We start from the raw sequence: 6,073 nt of genomic DNA on the forward strand, positions 1-6,073 counted from the left end.
CCTTAAACTGGTGTATGGCATTTATAAAAACAAAAATAATAGAAAACATTCCTTTCACATTTCTACATTTTTAACTGCCTTAGTAGATGCTGACGTACAGCATTTGATCTTTAACAAAAATGGCATAACACTAGCTTAAAATGTGGAGTTTGGCCAGAGAATTTACGAACAAAAGAACAATTTAAAAACAGCTATAAAATAATAGAGTGTATTTCCCATTTAAGTATCCTCTGTTATCTGCATTTCTTCCTCGTTGCCAATACTATCAATTCACTGGATTTTTTACACCCAATCTCAATGCGGCAGTGTGTCTCTCTTGGTCTGATGAAATTGCATAATCGCTTCCAGTTGTTGCACAATTATTGAAATGTCTGTTGTGCGTGTGTGTGTGTGACCCTTTGGGCGAGGGCTGAGCGGGAGGTACCCCAAATTGGGGGCGATGGAACCGCAGAAAAGGGGCGAAATCAAGAAGGGGTCGTGGGAAAACCTACAAGGGGTTGGGATACCCAACGAGGCGGAAAATTCAGTGGACGAGTCATGCAAACGCAAACAAAATGCCATTTTTCGGTGTGCCAGGAAAAGCAGCCAGAGTGGTTGCTAACTAGCAATGTTGTCGGGAAATCAAAAATGTATAAGTGCCACGCCACTTAATTGTTAGGAACTTGCCCCCAAGGAGAAAAACTAATTTGGCGATTACATTTCGCCAGCCATCATTGATATCATTGGAAAAGTGAGCGGCCTGAAGCGATGGCAGCAACATGAACGGAGTCCAGGAATGCAATGAAATATGGAATAAACTATTATTCAGCATGTCGAAGAGCTGGAAAAACTGAAAATCTCATTTCACAGACAAGAAAATAAAGGGAAAACGACAGCTAGCATTGACAAGCCAAAGACAGAGCCCAATGAAGCGGGGGAGTAGGGAACTTGGCACAAAAAGGCAAAACCTGTCAGTTTCAGTTAGCCAGCCATTCAAGAGTCCCAGCCAGACAGAATATCAGAGGAGCAGGCATCGCAACGGGGAAAAATCGAAGGCAACTCGGTGTGCAACCGCTCCGGGAAGGACTGTGCGACCGCTTTCACATGCAACTTCCGTTTCCGATTTGCCTTTGTGCAATTTTTGCCATTTTTTCCTTGGCTCGAGATGTGTTCAGCACTGTGGGAAATCAGTGGTAACCAGCCAGGGATAGAGCAGTTAAAATGAAATATTTAAGGCATTATGTATTTAACCTCTTTAAAATGAATAATGTGGAAGTAACCAGATCGGATTTTACGCTCTTTGAAATATTTATACATAAACAGCTTAAACGTTAGCTTCTTAAGCAGCATGTGATCCAATTAATGCAATCCATCCTTTGAGTTTCTGTGAGTGCAACGTTTAGCCCCTGGACCAGTGGCGTGGTAATGCTGCTTGGCCTGTTAGTGACACGGCCGTTGATTGGTACAACTAGAGGCGACGGTTGCCAGATGTGGCACGGGTGTCGGTTACCATCGGGGTTACCTTCAATGGACTTGAGCACCGGAGGAGCACAAAGCCAGCTCCTCTCGCTTGCGGATCTGCAATGCTGTTGCTGTTGCTGTTGCTGTTGCTGTTGCTGTTGCTGTTGTCGGGTTAACCAGGATGAGGTGTGCCCCTTTTGTGTGTGGCGTTCTACACATGTTCCAATGCCAAATTCATGTTCACTTACTTTAAGGACGACGTCCTACTGGGTGCAACTACTACTAATTTAATGCAGTGTGGCTAAGAATTTTCTTGAGGTTTGGTTAATTTGAAGGCATTTTTAAGCTTACACAAATCTGTTGCAAAGTGTAATGTCGCCACTACATGTTCACCCTTCAACGAGGCAACAAGATTTCCTTTCTGCCATTTTCCGCTCCCACCAGAAGCACTCTCTACTCGACTTTATGCTTCTCTTTGCCATCCCACAAGTTCCACTTTGACAGAGGAACTTCTTACTTTTCCTAATACCAATTAGCGCTTTGCCCTCGCTTTTCCCTCCGGTGAGCACTCCGCACCGCCAGCAGAGAAAATTTATTCAATTATCTCTAGCCGAATGTCGGAGGAGTTGCATTGTGTCGCATCAAATAAAAGTCGCCTGCACTTTTATACAAATTAGTTTTGCCCACAGCAGTAACACGAAAACTACAACAGAAGTGTCAGAGTCGCGACCAAGTAAAAAATAAAAGTAGCTACAAAAGCTAAACAACACCATCAACTTAATAAATCCCACACTGCCATGGAGTCGACTGGATGGCTGATTATACAGGTAAGCCCAAGCAAACTCTGAAAGAAATATAGAATAATATTTTGGTTAGACTTTACTGGCAAACAAATACGCTGATATTACATTTATGTATGCCTTTCCGCTGGAATTTAATTACATATGAGTAGTATCTTTTTGTAATTATGTATAAATCTTCCTTTTATACTTCTTCTTGTTCTACAAAAAAAGAACACTTTTATTTTAAAATATTTATTAAATGCTTACAAAATTCTATATACTTGTTTTTTTTGTACTGAAATGTAATTTTTATTCAAAACTATTAATTAAATGGTTACAAAATTTATTTTCTCACCTGTAAGTGCTTAATGCTAAACAAAATTCATTAACAGAAAGAATTTTTAATTACCCTTTCCAGATAGGAATAAAGATACGCAGCCACATAAAAAGGGAGCGAAAGCAAAAGGTTGCAAAACTGTCTACCTTCACCCACTTTCTATTAGCAACTTACAACAAAGTCCTTGTTTTCTTTTCTTTTAAGCGCTAACCACAATAAAAATGTCAAATTGCGAAAAATGCAAGAAGGTGTAACTTGCAAGTGAACTAAGTAAATCTGCGACTTCGATTCACTTTGATTATCCGACAATATCGCGTATTCATAAGGATTATGGCCTGCACAACGGAAGACGCCAGTCAGCAATTCTAAGTTGGAAATTTTTAATTAAATTTATATTTCTCGCAGAGTGGCCAGAACTTTGAGGACGTGAAACATAAACACAAAGCCGAAAATAGAAACGCGGATAGGAAACCATCTCGAAAAGAAAGGACCAAGAAATAAAACACCAAGTGGAAACGAACAAAATAAAGGCTTGGTCGCAAAAGTTGTGACGAGTTCGCCGAGGAAACGGAATGCCAAAGTTTATCAAAGCATCGCCAACTAAGCCCAAGTCAACAATGGGGGTCAATAATATATGGATAATATAAAATACTTGTAATATGAAGTCTAAGTCTATGCACTTTCATTCTTCCTATCCAATAATAGGAAGTAAACATATAAAAACCTCTTAAAAATTAAATGAAACTAAATGTTGAGCTCAGGATACATTATCAGTACATCCATCGTCCGACTGCATTTACAGATGGAGTAGGAGTAGCAGTGAAAGTCACTGGTGGATTGAGGACCTCCCGGATGTCGACGGGAGATTGGGGCACAAATGAGCAGTTGCACCACAGCAGCCAGAATCCAGCTAGGAAATGCACAAAAACTTAACCTAATGAACATTAAGATAATGCAACAACATCGGCATCAGCCTTGCAAGGAGCCACCAGTCCCAGTCCAGTCCAGGTTCCCTCCTTTCGACTACGTATTTCTGCATTCGACCTCAGCCGCAAAACTTTTGCTTGCAACTTGCTTCAGAGGGACAACAAACTTAGCACAGTGTGTCTCCATTGATTTTACTTAAGTATAATTTTTCCAAGTTTTCAATTTATTAAGCTACTACTATTACATTACATTTTGTATAGTCTCATAACCAATATATTCATTCATATTTATTTAATGGTTACCCAAATTTTACAAAAGAAGTTTTAATAGATCAGAAGTAGAAGTTTTAGATCACTTAGTATAATTTATTATTATAAATGTGAAAATCTAATGATTTAGTATAAAATTCAAATACCCTTACAATTTTAAATTCCGATTCCACTGTAAAATGCCGGGGCGAAATGCATTGGCCAAAAAGTGGAAAGGAAACTTGCGTTTGCCATTTGCCAGTTTGCATTCAGCATAAAGTTTTTAGCTTATGTTGTGATTTTTATGACCCAAGAACGCAGGGCATCGAGGGCCCAGGAAGTGAAGAAGTGGCCGGCAAATGAAGATAAGTTTTATGTGGCGCGGAAATTAAGAACTTTGTTTATAGCTCGGGCCAATGTATGTCCGTTTGCTGATGAACCAAGCAACATATGGAAGGACGAGGACGAGGAGCAGGACGAGGACAAAGTTGAGGATGAGAATGGACTAAGTGAATCGATCGAGTAGACAAATTACTTGCGTCTCGGTGCTAACGACCTAAGGCCCCCCTCTACGTGGCGCCATTTGAAATGTGTTATTAAATGTATTAAGAATTCATTAGCTCGAGGGCCTAACAACTCAAGTTTCGAAAAGGCAGTGTCAATGGCGGATGCTTAAATATGCATTAATTTTATGCAGATGGCATTAACTTTTGACAAATGGACTTTCTAGAGTGAGGCCAAACTAATGCTGGAAACGCCCTGGATTTTCCATAAAGCCATCAACAAAGGCTCAATATTACTTGAATTTCTTGATTGAAACAAGGGGGGCAGGGAATTAAACAAACACAAGGGCATAGTAGGTAGGCTGCTCGACTTTACCCATTACGCAGTTAAAACCAACTTATATCTCTTGCAATATCGATAAATAAATTTGTGGACGATTTACCTATTTTCTATGAATTTGCTACGCCCAGCGTATAAGTAAAGACTAACTGGTTTATTTAAATCTAAATTAAAGTAATTTGCATATTGCTACTTCGCAAACTAATATGCCTTTCAATGACTGCATACATATAACTTTCACTCATACAACTCTTGAAAGCTTTCCTCTCATAGAGAAAAAACCAACTAATTAAGTTACAATTGCAGCCAAGGGAGCTCAAAGAAAGAGTAGAAGGAAGGGTATGGAGGGAGCTGGAGGGAATCCCAGCAAATGGCAAGGACAAAACACAACTTAAACCATATAAATGTCGTCAGGCAGCTTTCAGCAATTAATTATCCGCAAAGTTTTCAATTACAAGCCAATTACGCCCTGCCACCATCCATTGCAGAAACACACGCGCATTCAGGGAACAGTGGGATACTTTAATAGCGACTCACTACACTCCTAACAATGGGAAATATACTCGGATTGGCTTATTGAATATGGCTTTCCGTTCTTAATAAAACTTCGAGTAAAATTCGATTTCAGCAGCTGAATAGTTTAACGGAGCATTGAATATTACATAAAATACTCTTTAATGCTACTCACATTTATGATTTAAAACTTTTATATTACACAGATTTAGATTTAGAGTCAACTATTGAAACTATTGCTTGATCAGCTTATCATCTCCACCAGTATTTACTGTACCGCCACTGTCACGTGCAGCAGCGTTGAATGACATTTTATTGAGCAGCTGCGACATGGGTTCCTGCTCCTCTTGCCAGTCGTGGATTCCAGTGGCCACCCCGATTCCACTCCATCCTGCCCCCTTTCGGTCCATCAGTTTACCTTTTTGATGGAGTTGTCAACTGTCAGGCAGAACGAATCGTTGTGCCGATGACACGTTTTGCCAGCGCATCATGAAACCTTGATGACGCCAAAATGAATGCGTCCTGCCATAACGGAAATGGAACAAAAACCGACCCGAGTGGGCGGAAACGGAAGTGTGGGTGCGAGTAGAAACATTCGCAAATGGCTGACAAATATGACGCCGCAACAACAATGGCAACTGTTTTTGTTCATATTTGCAGACAGACACTAGCACAGGTGTAGGTGGGCGGACACCGGGGGGGAAACGGCGCCAAGTGCAAAAGGATATTGGTTTTTGGTGAAAAGCGGTTTATTGACATTTGCAATGCGTGCATAGCACTTAATTAAGGTGTAATTTTCAATATTGAACGCGCGTTAGGCAAAGCAAAGTTTTTGCAACGGTTTTGAAAGGGATGCAGAGTAAACAAAGAATGTTCAATACCGGCATGGTTGTTAGCAATATGGGAGGAGACCTATTCTTGTTTGTTCGAGAAGGTATTATGTTTACTGCTTACCTATGCCCATGTAAATCCTATATATAGAC

Source organism: Drosophila yakuba, chromosome 3R (genome assembly GCF_016746365.2).
Source record: "Drosophila yakuba strain Tai18E2 chromosome 3R, Prin_Dyak_Tai18E2_2.1, whole genome shotgun sequence".
NCBI classification, from domain to species: domain Eukaryota; kingdom Metazoa; phylum Arthropoda; class Insecta; order Diptera; family Drosophilidae; genus Drosophila; species Drosophila yakuba.